A 17,912-nucleotide genomic window follows, 5' to 3' on the forward strand; every position below is an offset into this window, starting at 1 on the left:
GCGGACGCAACCATGTTGGATCAGAGTAGTGGTCTTGGGAGCGTTCGCAGCCTGCGAGCTCCGCACAGTATGTCCCCAGGCCGAAGAGCCCCTTACTGTGGCCTCCCCTGAGGGAAGGGCAGGCAGGTGGGGTTCCCTGGTGCGGTGCCAGGTCGCTGCGGGAGCGGAGGCAGGCGTGATGGGGGTGGGAGATGCTGAGGCGGGTGCAGTGGAACGGCCCGGGGGAAGGAGCGCCCGAGCGCTGCGGAGTGGCCATGGGGACGGAGTGGCGCGGGAGACAAGAGGGAGGACCTGTGGGCAGCACAGGAGAAGCATTCGCTGACTTAGATGTGGGAGACAAACCTTCCCTGGCGCAACTTAAGGCCGTTTCCTCTTGTCCTATCCCTAGGAACTTGAGAGAAGAGACCAACACCCACCTCACTGCAACCTCCTTTCAGGCAGTTGTAGAGAACAATAAGGTCTCCCCTCAACATCCTTTACTCCAGGTTAAAGAACCCCAGTTCCCTCAGCCACTCCTCAGAAGACTTGCTCTCTAGACCCCTTACCAGCTTCGTTGTCTTTCTTTGGACGCGCTCCAGCAACTCAAACTGAGGGGCCCAGAACTGCACACGGTATTGGAGGTGTGGCCTCACCCGTGCCGAGTACAGGGGGACGCCCACCTCCCTGCTCCTGCTGGCCACACTATTCTTGATAGAAGCCAGGATGCTGTTGCCCGCCTTGGCCACCTAGGCACACTGCTGGCTCATGTTTAGCATGATGAATCCTAATGTTGAATCATTAGGATTCAATGACAAGTGTTAAGACAAAAAAGGAGTGACTTAGAGCAAACCAATAGCTTTTTAAAACTGGTAAGCATGTAAAGGGAGTGAAATATGTATTAGAAATGCCATGACTATGCACTGTAGAGAGTGAAAGCTTAGTAGATGGGAAAAGGGAGATGCGTAGTAGGCTACTTAAGTTACTGCCAATGCTGTATAATAAAATTGCCATGTTTTCAGACACAGCTTTCCAAAACAGGTTAGTAATAAAAGCTACAACCATTTAAATAGACAACCATGAGTTCCTCTGTACTACAAAAAAGCCAATAGGAAGAGCAAGGTGTGATTACAAATCCCATCCTATTCTTACATTTCCTTAGCTGTAGCAATGCTGAATATTAAATGATAATCCAGTAAAATAGATTAATAAAATTCCAACTTCCAGAAACAAGAAAATAATATATCAGGGGGGAAAAAGAGAAATATATATTTAATATGTTCATGCATCCATAGCTTACCTTTGTTAGTCAGACTTGTGGTATAACCATAATGCACGTACTTGCACTGTTTTTAAACTTTGTTGATTAGGAGCAATTTGCACATGCCCTACAGTCAAACATTTTAGGGTGATGTACAAAAAGAACCTGATATTTGCTATGCCAAATCACTTCCTCACCTTCACTTACAATGTATTACTTCACATTCTACTCATTCATCAGGACAACCCCAGACAGTTAATCTCCTACCTAAACACCCAGAGCCTTTGTGCCTTGATGATTGCTACGTCTTGCCACTGACACCAGTTAACAAAAAAATGTTTTGAAAGGAGACAAAATGGATCCCTTGAAGTTCTTGTTCTAATGCTTTCCTTCTGTTATAAACATCCACTTAAATATTTATGATTTACTAATAACAACTGGTATCATGGGAGGAGTTCTGCTAGACTGTTCCAGCCACTCTCCCTAAATTCAATATTTAAGACTTTGAATCAGGCTGAACTACATGAAAGTAATTTCAGAGAAGTGGGGGTATAATAGTTATGATCACATAGTAATTTGCTTTCACTGTAATTTTTGAGGGTTTTTTTTTTTGAAGTCTGAATTTATTCAACTTGGCATTCAAAAGGCCACAACAGACAACGCTAATTTTGTACTAACAAAGTTTGTTTTGGTCTGGAATTTTTTAAGATCTTAAAAAGGTCACAACTTCTTGTATTAGTAATATACTGCCTTTAAATATACTACCAGACTCCATTTTCTGACTCATGTATAGCCTTGGATTACGATCTTCCAAATAGTTGTTTAAATTTATTAGCATAAATACAATATTCTGCATATACACAACTGTCTGCAGTACAGTCACTGTTCCCCTAAGAACAAGAACATTTTAGTGGCAGAAAACAGGAGCAGAATTGTGAAAATCACCAGTGTTTTTCATTTTTTCTGCTACAGAGAAAGGTTCTGTTTGGTGTATGCTAAAGTGTTAACGCTACCAGGAGATTTGGGTGTATTTCCAAAACACCCACCAGCCGGCCATGTGCCCTGTAAGACACAGTCAGAAGCAACTGTTCTAGCTTTCAATTTTCTGTATCGCAGCATTACTTCCCTACCAAATATCAGGATCCTGCTGAAAATCAGGGAGGCATCAGACCTATAGAAGAAAGTCATGAGAGATTTTTATGCTGTGAACTTGTACATGCTACTCATCTTGATCTGCAAATAAAAATCCCAAACTATTTGTATTTACCCTTGAACAACTTCAAAGTGATTGCTCGGGTAACAGCACTCCACTGGTGACAGCTGTATTAATGCTAAAGTCAGCCTCTCCACAGAGGCAATTGTGGCTTACTGCTCAACGCGTCTCTGAACTCCCAGGTTTATTTCTTTCTTCTTCCTAGACTCTGCAACGAGTCACAGTTAGGATCAGTACTTGTAACTCAAGGTACAGTGGTAGATCATGACGATATATCGAGGAGCACTAAAACTGAGAGGTAAATCAGGACATGGAGGGGGACGCTCCACTTGGGAGGAGGAGAGAAACGAGAAAGCATGACATTCTGCACTGAAAAAGTAGGGAACGCAGCAGGCAGTGGCTGATGGCCTGAGGCTGGGATCCTATTCAGAAATGCAGGACCAGGGAACAGAGGCACACCTCTGTGCATGACTTGACACAGGTGGGAGCTGCTGCTGCTTTTCATCTCTTGCCATTAATGACAGCGTTTGCATGCAGTATTACTCATGGCAATCTCCATCTCCACTATTGAGCTTTTCTTACAAAGTTAAATTGGCTAAGAATATTTAAAACACTAGCTGTCATAGCTGTGCCAGCAAGCCTGATGGTATAAACGGAGAAAGAAGTGCTTAATGCAATCTGAAGTGATGCATACTTTGTAATTAGCTGACAATGACCTCATTACGCTACTACGGACGTTGAGCGGGGTTACAAGATACTGTCATTGCAGTGCCATCTGGTGACAAATACTGGAATTATCACTAGAACTTGAATAAAGTGAAAATAAAGATGGAAAACCTACAATAAAAGTATCTCTCTGGTCCCAGATGAACAGGATGACTTGGATTTTCTATTTTTAAACCTGGTGGGCAGGCCTTCTTTCTCTGTTCTCCTCAATATTAGCATAATTCAACAAAATACATTAATTGCTTTTACATAGAGAAAAATGTATATGAATCACATCTATAAAATAAGCTGTAAAACTTAACCTAATATGGTTAGTAGTCACCTATATGCATGCCATATTAATAGGTTTTTTACATGAATGAAAACCAGTATTTCAGAATTATATGAGTATGAGAAGTCAATATTATTCTTTAAAACAACACTGGTCTCAAGGAAACAAGGACTGAAAATATATTCATCTGTGAAAATGTACTTGTCAGATGGACATTAAGGCTCGACAAAAGTTACCTAACTTTTCCAAAGCTACTGTCCCCACTAATATAACCAATGCATACAATGCACTTAATTTTGAATACTTTTCAGCATACTGTCTTTGCCTAGTCTGTAGAAGACTGACAGTTAACTACCAAGGCAAGCGGGAGGTTAAAGCCTTAAGGAAGCAGTCCCCAAATGTATTCAGGCCTTAATTTATCTCTAAACAATCATTCGGTGTGCTGTCAGCACATCAGGCAGTAGAGCTTCCTGACAGAGAGTCCCTGGATTAGGTTAGGAAGAAGAGGCAGTTTGTGTGGAGCAAAGTGACTGGGAGACACCCAGAAGGGTTGAGCTCCTAGCCCTGAAAGAAAGCAGTGCCACAAATGTGTTTTATTCAGGCCATTTTCTTCCGAGCAGTTTAACACAAACTTGGGCTGTTGCCATTTACCACCAAGCTGGGCAATTAGCCCAACGAAAATAGCCGGCAGGCCCCAGAGGCCTTCCGCTTTGCACTTGCCACTGGGTGTATTTGTCTTTCTCTGGCCTTGGGAAGCCTCTCTCTTCCTCTGAAGTCCTACCATGACACATGGTGTGCAGACAAACTTTAACCACTCTCTGACACTTTAACTCTGATGTGAGCTGATGAAAACTGCACTACCAAATCACAGAAACACCTGCTATTCTTCATCCTGTACTTTGTGCACCATGAAAATGATCCACCACCAGTCTATATGTGGTTATGGCTTCTACACAGCAGCTACCATGCAAATAACCACACACTAAGGTCATGGGAACAATCTTTACAGTGCAATCACTCAAAATTGAGCCATGCCATTCAGTACTAGGTACTTAAAAATACGAAACCCCACATCCATTGGGTTTTTCTTCCTCAATACTTGTGACACCATTTATGATGCAGGAAGAATTTGTTGTTGAGATTGCATGAGTAAGAGAAGAGCACTGGCTTGAAGACGAGTAGTCTACCAGCCGTTGAGGATGAACCCTGTTAAGTAGCACAGATCCTGATGCAGAGCTAACATGGTGAATTCATGTAGAGATAGTAGGGAAGTGTTGACCCGCCACATGTGGAGCATGGGTTCACAGAGGAGGAGAGGGCTATGGCATCGTACTGAGAGGATGTGATACACAGCCGTTGGTCCAAAAGACAATTATGGGAGTCACAGTAAATGTGTGAAACTTAGTATAGCCAGAAACATGGGACAGGCTGAAGATGCTGTTAACATCTAATTCTCAAATGCTAAATAAGCAGGAGACATGCCTGGCAATTAGATCATTGATATGGAGGTAAGAGGTTCCAAGCACTGGCTATCTCAGTTTCTTTTTGTGGAGACTTTTTTGGGGATAGTGGGCAATTCTTTTCAGTGCTTCTCTATTGCCCTAATGATTTTGAGCAAGAGATTTCACTGCAGTAGCAGGCAAGAAAGAAGCTGGAGTTTGAATGAGCTCCCTATGAACTGTTTCCCTTATTATAGTGATGGATTCATAGTCTGCGCATACAGTGATGTAGTAACAGTTCTCACAGTATGTTTAACATACATTTCCACAAGCAACTGAGCTGATCTAATAGTACATTATCACCAAAATGGGGGGTAAACACTCTTTGCCTTCCTCTACTGCTTCTCCCTTACTTTCCTGTCATCCTTGGCCATAGTGTCTCCCTCCTTGCGCTGGCTTGCATGCTCAGCAGACCCTTCCATGATCCAGTTAGCTCTCTAATCAACAGAAAACACTTTTCTACTGAATTAATTTTCTGCTGTGTTAGTGAATTGAATCATCTCAAAGTGGGGTCTGACAAGCACCTGACCCAACACAAAGGTGGGCAGTGTGTAAGTGGCCAATGGCAGTAAGAAGGCAAAATGACAGAAGAGTTGATGTGTTTCAGTTTCAACCATTACAAAACTTTACCTTTTGTCATTTTTTGTTTAGACGAGCACTGGAGGCTGAAGTCTTGGGTCAGCTTGGGTACTGAGGAAGGACCACATCCTGACAGAGCAGGAGACAAGCATGCCTTGCTATCACCTGGAAACCAGGGCAGTGTCATCAGGTGAAGAAACAACCCTGGAAAAGTTCCCTTTCAAGCATAGCTAGGAGTTTCTTTGTTTATGACTTCTTCATAGTGATGCTTTATGAATTTGAGGATAATGAAGAAAAATTTTTTGTATTAAAATTACTTGGTTACGATATTGTGTCTTATAATCATTATTAATGTTATCTAAAACAGTTGCTGAGTTCCAAGCCTGTGTATAAGGTACTTTCACTGTAAACTGAGTTACTCTTCCACAATGCCACTGGTGCTGAAAATGTTCTGTAATCTGAACAATTTAAGAACTCTTGCAATAGAGAGTGACTATGATCTGGAAAAGTATGAGACATTTCTTTGTCATCCTTTTGGGGTTTGTTTGTTTTTGGTTTGTTGTGGTTTGTTGTTTGGTGGGGTGGTTTGTTTGGTTGGTTGGTTGGTTTTTTTTGCTTTCCAGGTCTAGGATTGCATTTTGTATTTGACAAGGGAAGGAGTTTAAACTGAATTAGGAATGTGTGAACTCAATTTTCAGTAGTTTATCTACTACCTAAACCTCTTTGATTTCACTCATATCTGTGAATCACTCTTACAGCTAGACAAGAAATAGTATTTATAATCTTTAAGCATTTTCTATAGGTCAAAGTATTTTACCATCCTGAAAATTCAGTAACTTAAAAATTTTACCTAATCAAGGTTATGGAATAATGAACAAATCAGGTGAATTGAAACATTTTGACATATTTTTACATTTTTAATTTCAATTTTATTCTATTTAATTATTTTTAAGGTAGAATGTGGTTTGTCTGTAGTGTAGCACACGGGAATTCAGGAACTGCCATAATAAAGAAAACCCAAAGCCCATCTAGTTCATCATATTATCTTTGACAGGTAGTTGATGCCAAACATTTAAGAGAATGAAGTGCTCATCTGTCTAGGAAGTAGATGTAGGAAGCAGATGTACAGTTCTATTGAAAAAAAAAAATCAACAAAAATAATGCAAGATGTGTAATCTCAAAGTTGCTAAATTAAAATCGATGTCTGAAAATTAAGTTTCATTCCATGTTGTGTAATTTGGTATTAAGCTGTTTTCAACTTGCTATAGTTGCTATTCAATATTTGTTAATCCAGATGTATGTCTAAAATTATACTGCACATACATACATCAGATATTAAACATTTTATATATTTTTATTATTTTTGAAAAACTCTGAAAATCTCTGACTCTTGTGAGTGTGGCTATGCCCAGCAGCACCAATTACACTGGTCTGCAGAGCCCCTGCTCCATTCTTTCCCCTTGAGCTAAAACAGTGAGCTGAACAGGAGCAAATGAGACATGAGCATGTATTTCTTGCTCCCAGCTCTTCTTTGCATTAAGGTAAAGTTATCTTGGCAAGGAGGTAGCTTAGCTACCAGGCAGGCAGCTGAGAAATATATCACACTGAATCACATTAGTAAAATTAACCATAAACTTTTAGCCTAATTAAAATATTAAATGTAGATCCACTTTTTTTCCCAAAGTTATGGTCCCTGTAGTAGTCCAGTATAGCCTGTTTTATCTATTTCCAGACCAGAATAAAGACTACAGGCTCCCCAGTTAATCTCTCAAGCAAGCTTTAATCCCAAAATAAATGAAAGAGCAGTTTAGCTCATTCTACAAACAAATACAATAAACCACTCTACATGCCTGCAGGTCAGGCAGCCTTGCAGTGATAGCCTTGTCTCAAAGAAAACCTCTTGCACTTAAAGACAACCTTCCTGTAGCCAGCCAGCTCCTACTTCTGTTGGAATCCCATTTAAACCTACTAGCAGAGAATTGTTGCCCTGAGCACTTCCCGGCATCAGTGGACTGATTAGTTAGAGGGCAGAATAAACTGCTCCCACAGGTCCTCATGGTGCTACTTACACTGTAGGACAGTTACTGCAAGTCACTGGTTAAATCTGTAGCATACAAGATTGCTTCATTGCCCAGCAATTAAGAAATCTGTTAGGAATTGTACTGTCTCATATAGAAATTTAAGACATAACCACTTTTTGCCAGCTTCTAGATACGACTACATATATGAGTTCCTTTTTGGTATTTTTCTTGTATGTTTTTTTCCCAGTATTAAACACTGTAAAGGGAGCTAACATAGGTTTTCTGTTTGTCAGCAAAGGTGGATACTTCCTGAGAACACATTTAACATATTACCCTGTCACACAGGGCAATTTATTTAAGTCAGTATCCCCAAAAGCAGGTGGCAAAAGCTAGAGGGTAAAATCAGTGGAAGCCATAAGTACTTGCTACTTTCAAAAATAAGGCAATTTTTATATAGATATCTATGGGATGTATGGTCTACAGAGTCGTGATCTTAATATCTCAGTTTCTGCACTGGGGGAAATGTTTTCTTGCTTCACAAGGGTAATGAAATGTAATATGAATTAACTTTTAAGCACGTTGAATCCTCAAATGAAAGAAACTCTTCAAGCACAAATTCCCAAGATTAATAGTGCATTATCACTCCAGAATCCCAGTTATCCTATGGGAGAAATGTGAGCAGGGCAAACCCCCAAAGCAAGTGATGTTCATTTGATGTTCCAATTCTAAGAAAAATTGGGACACTGTGGTCATTTTTTATCAGGCAAAGGACTGATAGTACTTCTTGTAGGAACAGGACAGGAAATAATAAAAAAATTAAAGCCAGATACCCCTACTACAACTCTGCAAATCAGCTCATGTGATCATGTGATGCCTCACAAAGAGGCATCCTCAATGCAACTTACATTGCCATGTACAATGTACAAAGCAGCCCACATGCAAAACCAACAACTTGCAGCATTTTCTAGGGAGTCTAGCTAGGAATGAATGCCTTGTTTAATGTGTATGGGAAATAGTGTGAAGTTTGAAAAAAATGTCATGATCCAGACACATTTCTGGAGCCCAGTGACATTCCAGGGTCCAGCGCTGTCCAATATTCTGTGTCCAATTCCTTTGGATATAGTCAAACTAAACTGGAATGATATGGCCACTAATAGTCAATAATTCAGCTTTCTGCAGATGAACTTATTTGCTGGATACTCAGGGAGAACTGTGACCAGAATATTGGAGATACTTTTTCTCAAACTAGCCCAGTCCTGACACACTATGCTGACTGTGATGGGATGCAGAATGCAGTGAGGGGAGCCTCCTCAGACATGTGCACACACTTTCTAAGGCATGTCAGACCTCAGTAAAGCCTTAAAATGGAGAGGCCAACTCGGTGGGGAGGGAGAATAGACCGGCTGGGGTCCAGGTGTGAAGGGATACCGCTATCTCTAAGCCTGTGTATGGAAAATAGGTCTGGTGAGAGGAGGTTACTTTATTTGGCCACCAATAACTTGATGACTTTTACCTGAGCTCTCTGTGGTAAAAATGTTTTCTTTCTCTGTATTTGTCATAGCTCAAAAGAAATTAAGAAATAATCATATCCTTGTGCTTATTTTTACTTTTGCTTTCTCACATGACCAAGTGGAATCTTCATGTGATCTGGTCCTGGACTCGGTCACTAAGCCTGTCTGGTGGCCGCACTCAGGCAAGGTACTACCATGTACTGCAGCAGAATTTAAATGGTTTTGCACTGAACAGATCTTGAGCACAGGCAAAATTGGCCATAAAGGCATCTGCAGGACTGAATATCAAAAGCTAAGTAGGGAACTGGAGTGCTGTTACACAACTTTGAACCATCGAGATGCATCCTTTGAGGGGCTAAACCTTTACTTTTGATTTGGTAATCAGTGGACTTACTAGAGAACAGATTTTTCTACTTTCGATAAGAAGAGCAAAAGAACCATGAAGAGTATGTTTGAATTAAGAAAAGATAAGGCAAAGGAGACTCTCTGCTATAATCAGAGACAAAGACCTGAAGTTATTATAGATATTACAGACAGTTAAGCATCACTTTGTTACATTGAACAGTGGCAAAAGGCATTTTTCCAAGCTGCACTGCCATGAGTCATAGGAGGAAGCTATAGATACAGGTCAGTAATAGGGACAAAATGGAAAATAATTGGAGAACAGTGGCATCCAACCCACCTGTCAAGACAGATAAGGCCAAGTCTAGAACATGGATGACAGAGAACAAATGCAACGTAATCTGCCCTGATGTGGAAGGAAAGAAGAAAGAAGGTGCATGTCCAGTGCAGGGAACCAGAATGTGCCAACCTGCAGAGCAAGTGCACTGGAAGGATGAAAGCCTTCATCTAACAGCATGGCAACATCACCCTCACTTCTTTGTGTTTCTGCTGTTAGTGGGAGACATCCAAGACAAGAGTGCTTGGAGGATGAGGAGACAGTTGGTCAAAATACCAAAATGCATTGAGGGCTGAAAGCTATTATCTCTGGCATGGGCTGTACACTAGTACCCGCACCCCAGAAAGTAGTGAATGTTCTTATGAAAGACAGATGAATTAATAGTGTTAAAATGAGAATACGCTGCAATCAGCACCAAAATTGGAGGTATTAGAGTGAGCAGCAGAAAGACCTTGGAGAAGGAGCTAGGCTACACAAACAGCAATAGATCTAGCTGCACTTGCAATAAGTGGCCAGTTTGGTTTTTGAAGTGTGAATTACTTTCATGGACTTACCCTGTGTATGCTACAAAACACAGATATTATTTGTTATGTATATGGTGATTCTGTCCTTTATTCTACATCCTGCATAGCATCACACATTTATTGTAATCTCTTACCATCTTTTTAGTAAATGTGCTACCATAGGTTGCCTTTTAAAATACTTATTTAGCACTGATGGTCTAATTCCTTTTTCAATTATTACTTTTTTCACCCCATGTAACTGGAGGCTTATCTGTCAGCAGAGGCTGGGCGTATATGGTCGCCTGTGGGGAACTTCATGAATAATTGATTCCTTCCACAATTCCAGCGCCTCCCATTCTTCCCAAAGGGGCCGAGATCACAGGCCGATGTGCTCCTTTCTGCCATTTTTCAGCCCCGTGCCATCCTTGCTGTCGGCTGAGCTCACCGCCCGACGGCCCCGGCTGCGGCTGCCCCGGGAGGCCCGGCCCACCCGCCGGCCACAAAGCCGCCGCCGCTCTCGAAATGGAGGCCTGAGGGCGATGGCGGCTTCACTCCCGTTGAGAACTATGTGAATCGGCCGCCATTTTTTAAGAGGGCGCTCGTCGGGGCGTGCCCTGCGGCTTCAGCCTCTGCGGAGGATGAGCCTTTGCGTTCGGGAATAGGGGGAGATAGTCACCAACTAGGAACAGCACCGAGTGTGGCACTGAGGGGGTGCGGTGCCTGAGGTCTCAGGGGTTTTCAACAGTGTAGGAATCTGGAAGATCCACCTTGTTTCCATATTAGAACAAAATGTAGGCGAGTAAGCCTATATACAGCACAGGAAACTTTAGATACAATCAATTTTAACCTCTAGGTCAAATAATTGATTTACACAATCCTCTAATTGACTTTGTGCTTGAGAAGAGAGCACTGAAATCTTCAGAAGTATATTCTCTATTTTTTATATGTAGTAAAGAAGTTGACTGTATACTGATACGTCTGTTCATGCCTGGAAACATCAGGGCCAAGTCCTGTCTCTCAAGACAGGACTCTCTCTCTGTCCACGGGACTGAACATTACTCACCTCGATTGTGGCTCGGCCAGGATTCCCCAATGTGTATTTACTCTGACAAGATACTTCTGCAGTGGCAATACATTTGAAAGATAATAATGTCATTTTACTGTTTCTTCTTCCATTTAACCTTTCTTACAGGAAGCATTTACCATATCCTCAACAGAGGTGTTGCAGTCATCCTTGCCCATCCATCATTGCCTTGTCATCCCTGGTATCTCAGTGGCTGTGGGTACGTTGCCCTGAAAAAGAGGTGGTGGAGGTGACTGTAAGGAGTCTTACTTGTCAAAATACTTGCATAAATTGTACAGTGATTTTAAAAGTAGAAGATAATACAGGCTATTCAAATTTCTAAAGTTTCAAAAACAATATAAATTCTAATGTGCTAGATGTTTACTATTTAATTAGTTTTCAGCCATTGATACTACTTGTGGTGATCTCTTGAAGGAAGGGATAGATAAATAAAATATTAGCTATCTTCAGAAAATTATTATAGTACAATCTGATTTTTTAGAAGTCTGAAAAAGAAATATATTAAATGTTCCTTAGAAATATTTATCCAAATAGCTAATGGGAACTTATGGTATTCTTTTTTTCAAGATTGCCTCAAGCTAATTCTGAGAGTGGAGCAGAAAAGCAATGTGTATGTTGGGGAAGTTAAATGGAATGTTTTGGGTAGAGATATATATATCCTCAACTAATTGCTTCTTTCTGAAGTCTGAGTCAGATATTATGTGAATATACACACTTTCTTTTATACAATTTCTACAATTTAATTTCATTTAAAACTATAATTGCAATATATTTAAAGCAGATATTGATTGATCTTATGGAACTAATTTTAAACCCAATATAAATTAGTACATTAAGGCTGTATAAAGTTAAAATGAACATACTTAAAATGTAAATACTTTGGAACGGGTATACAGATGTTTATAAAGTCATTAACACTGTTGGACTAAGTGATACTCTTAAGTGATACTGCAATGTAAAACATTAAATTAAGTAGTTCATTATACCATTGGGATTACCTGTTACAAGTACTGAAGATTGCATTATAAGATCTTATAACTTATTAAACAAAATTTTACGTTAATAAATGCAGCAGGATGAGCATTCAGTTACACCCCCTTATACCGCTACACATAATACTGGCTAGAAATTGCTACTTTTTAGTAAGACAGCAGTTGCCAGGACGTAGGCTGAAAAATGCTGGGTTTAATTTAAAATTTCATTGCCAGATTTCACACTTTATACTTAGCAAGAACAGTTTCTTGCCAAGTGAACTTTCAGAAGACCATACTGTGCAAAATGGGTGATACTGTATTTGAAAAATACACATAAATCTGTGAACACAGACTGCAGTCCATCCAGATAGTGTGAATGTTTAACCTAGAGAAGAGCTGCCTGTGAGAAGCAGTGTATTTACTGTTATAAAACATTCTTTGTATATTTCAAAATCACTTCAGGGAAGCCTATCCCAACATCCTCAGATGCAAATCAGTTTGAGAGTGTGATAAAAGTTTTGGTTAATCAAGAATTAAAAATATTTATTCCATATTCTGGTATGAATCTCTTACTTCTCCCAACAGAAATGTTTGAGGATCAGAGGAGAAAACAGTACAAAAAGGAAAAGCAACCACATTGTAAAACTGGAAAAGGCTCACATCATAGAGGAGTACAGTAAGGCTATCAAAGGCATCTAATATTCTTTTTTTTAAACTTGTTGAAAGAGACAGAACTGCAAAACTTGCTTTCCAGGTAGCTTGAATGAATGGATGAATGGCACAGAAAGATCAAGCTTGAATGAAGTCTCAGTGAAGAAATACCTTTACAGATTACATAGGTCTTCTTGATATGCAAAGTTATTTGATGTAGAATCACAGGAATTACAGTGAAAAGTGGTTCAGAGATCGTCGCTACAGTCAGCTAGTTGTGCTACACAGTGAAATAATGATGAAGGAAGAACATCCATCAGCCTGCTTAACTGCCTCTCTTGAAGACTAGAGCTACTGGCAGTTGACATTTTTATAGGAGTATGTGTTCTGCCTTTGTGTTTGCCTCTGTTCAGCAGGTTTAAAGATCTATGTGGATCTGTTTTAGAACTGGTCTCAAAACTATCTACCTACAAAGACACTCTGGTATACATATCTAGTATCGCAAATACCAGGTGTTCCAGACAATGTGGTTTTTAAAGTTACACATTTCTTCTTAGTGACAATGAAAAATCCATTTCTACTCACCTCTCAGAGACTGACTGGGAGTAACTGTAAAGCAAAAAGTAACTGTGGTTACTTAATTGACTGTTAAGGGGCAGAATATTAAATCTCTATTTACTCAACTGAAGCTGGGACATGTCTCCCAATTTCCTGAGTATTTCACTAGAATACATTGGGTTTTACTGTAGTTAAATATGCAACTCAATTAGTTCAATCTTTCCTATAGAAATTGTCTGCTACAATTGTAGAACTGTTGTTCTACACAACAGTTGTTGTGTGTTGTTCTAGCACAGTTAAGCTTCCATCTAAATTCTGTCTTTAGTCCTGTTGTTTTATTTTAGTAAATTTGTTTGACCTGAAAAGTTGGACAGAGTAGTTCTGAGTTCCAGATGATGAAGAAAAAAAAATCCTGGTGCTGTGCAACTTTGACATATGTTTTAAAATTTCTTCAACCCAAAATATTCAAGTTAAGTTATTTAGACCTATAGCCACTATAGTCTGATACCCAACCTTGTAGGCTCTGCATCTTAGGATCCACTAGTTCAAAAGAATCTATTTCTATCTTACCTTGCCTTCCACTCTTAAAACTCCTGGGAAAATAATTAATGAGATATTTTACTTGAACAGAGGTTGTAATTAAATAAAACTATACATAATTATGATGAGTGCAGTAAGCATCCTGGTCATTTACTGGAATACTTCGGATCAGGAGAAGCCTTAGGGCTTGGTTCCAAATTTGTACATGCTGGATCACCTTTCAGTACAGATTTCATCTAGATCAAGCGTGAATACAGCACTGCATTTCCATCACACTACCAGAGCACTGAATACAGCGTTTATGTCTCTTATATGGTGGCTATCCTTTTTCATACTGTCTATATGAGGACAAAAGATGCTCGATTCAGCAGGAAGTGAAAAATTGCTTGGTGAGATAATACCTGATCCAATATCAAATCCTCTAGGACAGAGTTAGCCTTCACATTTTTTACATACACTTGAAGCTGTGTGGTGGGCTTGTATGAGCTCAGGACTTTGCATCACGTGGCTGTAATGTTTTTGATCCAATACTACTAGATTTCGTAAAAGAGATTGACAGCCTTGTGAAATTATGGCCTTACGGTCTGTTCCTATCAATCAAGCAGAGGAAACATGTCTTCAGAAACCAGGTATAGGACTTGCTTTTTTTATTAAAGCACTCGAGTAACAATTTCAGCTGCACTGTATAAAGATTGCTAATAAGAATGATTCTGAGCTAGTGCACTGTGAAAATTACTTAAACAGGGACTTTTTCATTCTCAAGGTAGAATGTGTCACATGTCCATTATTTAATCTCAGGGTGCAGGAGAAGTTTTTCAGTGTGCTGTAAACTGATTATACAGTTACATTATAAATCCTTAAAAATCTGTCAGTTTTTCTCGTGGGAATCTAAAATTAGCATCTTCTGTCTGTATTTCATTTTCTAAATACATTGTTTGATTTTGGGCAATAGTAATCAACAGCTACCAGTAAGTTCATTAGGAACTATCGGGTGTCACTTTTGAAAATACAGTTGCTTATTCAATGTCTATCTTACTGTCTTATTCCTAGCCTACCAAATAACATGATAGAAAATCTACCTGATCTGAATAATGCATTCCAGAGTTTTTATAGGACACTGAGAGCTAACTTTACCTAGGGTAGGATTAAAGCATAGATACTATAGCCCAGTGCTGTCTACATTCTGGAACAATGTACTTAAATAAAAATGTCTGACTTGTGTTTAAAATTTAAAAGCAAATTTCCAGTCTTGTGGTTGTGAAGGAAATACTGCAATCATAAATTAGGTATGACTGATTGAGGGTGCTTAATCTCTCAGCCTAAATAAGTAGTGTGAGCAGCAACTACCACTTAGTTTGTGAACTAAGTTTAACTACCATTTAGTCAAAGAACTCTGTGAACAGACAAAAGAAGTCACAGATGGCTTTTTTCGCCCACAGATACATGCATAGCTTGGCTACTGAGAAGCACTATGTATGTATACCTCTTCCTGCTGCTCCTGCTTCTTCTCTGAAGGGAGGTGGGGATTCCTGTAGTCACTTCTTTGTTCCTGAGTCATCCCCCGAGGGCTGCCTGGGAGTAGATAACAGAGTCTGTGCCACTGTTCTTGCCAGGATGGTGGGGAAGGCAACTCCTGCCACCACAACCCTGGTCACGATATACCTGTGTCCATAGACTACTTCAAGGACTAAGAGAAGATGCCCCAGAAATATAGGGACAGTACACTGGGATTTGTCAGACAGGTCTTTTAGGCTGAGAACTTGCTGAACCCCACTGTAGAATATAAAGGAGAATAAAAAGCCTCTGGGTCTTTGCAGTATAGAAACCTACAGGATGACAAGGATATCTTAAAATAACCAGAAGCCCTGAGTGGTCATGGTTAGTACAAGCAGTTATGAATCTGCAGTCTTCACCTGATACTTAGAAGATTAACACCTCCTTCCCTCTGCTTAAATGCAACTGTTCTAAATGACTGTGTGTAAAGACCTTTACATCTTAATACATTATTCAAGTTATGATCAAATTGGTGTAACAGATTGTATGATTTTTCAGGGAACTAGAATACTAATGGAGTAAAACCTGTTGCAGAAGGACAGATAAGAAAATAAGCAAAGACTTATCTTTGCTATGAGCTGCAGAAGGTAGATCTTCTGCTGAAGATCTCTGGACAAAGAATAAAGGAAATATGTATGTGAATTACCACTGTGGGAACCTATTACAGATCAGCAAACCAGAAGTTCTTACTACTTGTGGGCAAGTAGACGAGTGATCCAGAGCAATTATTTGATAGTAATGTATATTATTAATTAGGCTTATTAATTGTTGGGGAAAGAACACAGTTCAACACAGATTGTCCAGTAAGGTCCTACAATGCTCTTATTTTTCCTGAAAAGCGGGAAAAAATGAGAGTGGGCAAGACTTGGAAAAAATAAAAACAAAAAAGGAGGCAGTGAGCTAAGACCATCAAGCAATAGTACCTGTATATTTAACTACATTAGCAATAACATGAATATCAAAAGAATTATCCCACTGATCAATGCATAAGAAAGTTATCAAGAGATTTAACATTTTAATGCTTTTTTTGCATCAGCTTTCACCACCAAGGTCAGCTGCGATCAGATAGTAGCACAATGCCATAGTTAAAGGAGTAAGTACTCAACCAAGAATAAGAAAGACCAGATTAGAAAATACTTTGTGTACTCTCAAATTGTCTGAAACTGAGGAACCTCAGTCGAGGACACTTAAAGCACTGGGTGGATTAGTTAGCAGCTATCTTTGACAAACTGTGAAAAGTAGTGAGGGATTAGAAAAGGCAAAACATTGTACTTATATTTAAAAAGGGGCAAAAGAGGAATCCGGGAATTCTAAACCAATCAGCCTAATGCCTTTTGGAAGGTGTTAGAATAAAATGAATGAGTTTTAGAGGTTGTTTAAAAACAAGCTAACTAAAGTTTTAAAGAGCATGTCAGGAATGATAAAGATGTAATTCATTTTGCATTGGGCTAAAGCAATGGGCTACATGTCCCTGAGAGATCCCTTTCAGCCTTAGCATTCCATGTCTTTTCCACCACCTAATTAGTTCTGTGAGATTTCAGCCTTGTGAAGCAGAGGACCAGTCTCTGTCCTAATTACTTCACCTTTCCAAATTGCCTCAGAAATATCTTTTTAACATGAAAACTGCTTGCTCAGATGTTTTTAGCTGTGCCTGTTCAGTTATAATATTAATTTTCAGTATCCTTCTGTAGATTAAGGATTAGGACATCCTAGTGAGGTCTTAAATTAAGTCTTATAAACAATAGTGCTAGAGTGTGTTTCTACAGACAGAAGATTACTGTGTTGTTAACTAACTTGAGCTAGCTAGCTTAATACCAGGCAGAATGGAGCACAGATTGCTTTCTCAAATGGCTGAATGAATAACTTGACTAATCCATTCATGGCAGGAGGGTAAGAGGCTGATGTGTCATTTGGATACCATTTCCTCAAAAAGCAGCAGGAACTCTTCATATGTGAACTGAGCCATTGTCACTTATGGTCTGTTCAGGGAATTCTTTTTCATGGGCCTTATTACTTTCACTATTTCCAGTTCTTTGCATAGAATGCTTAAGACTATTTTAGATGCCTTTTGCACCTAAAGATACAGCACAGTAGTTGAAATTGAACTAATTATTAATTCTCCAATCAGTATCTGAAAAGTACCACAATATTTGTTTGATGTTCTAAAAAGAGCTGTATGGCATACTGTCACATGCTGACCCCTTCTGATCATTCCGAGTGCACAGACTGCTACAGAGTAATTAGCCATTCCCAAAGGTGCAAGACAGTTTCTTTTGCATGTGTTGTGGTTGTCATTCTCGACTTTGTAATTT

At 39.6% G+C, this 17,912-nt stretch overlaps 1 long non-coding RNA gene across 2 annotated transcripts; it reads left to right on the plus strand.

Moving 5' to 3' along the window:
* Positions 1 to 10,646: 10,646 nt before the first annotated feature.
* Positions 10,647 to 13,760, plus strand: LOC142052066 (uncharacterized). 2 transcript variants are annotated; one of them, XR_012658698.1, is made up of 3 exons: positions 10,647 to 11,038; positions 11,436 to 11,552; positions 12,883 to 13,760. It is a non-coding gene; the product is annotated as an uncharacterized LOC142052066 (long non-coding RNA). The 2 variants fall into 2 exon arrangements; XR_012658697.1 differs by having other exon boundaries at positions 10,670 to 11,038; positions 11,436 to 11,522.
* Positions 13,761 to 17,912: the final 4,152 nt, after the last annotated feature.

The sequence above is a fragment of the Phalacrocorax aristotelis genome, chromosome 1 (genome assembly GCF_949628215.1).
Source record: "Phalacrocorax aristotelis chromosome 1, bGulAri2.1, whole genome shotgun sequence".
In the NCBI taxonomy this organism is placed as follows: domain Eukaryota; kingdom Metazoa; phylum Chordata; class Aves; order Suliformes; family Phalacrocoracidae; genus Phalacrocorax; species Phalacrocorax aristotelis.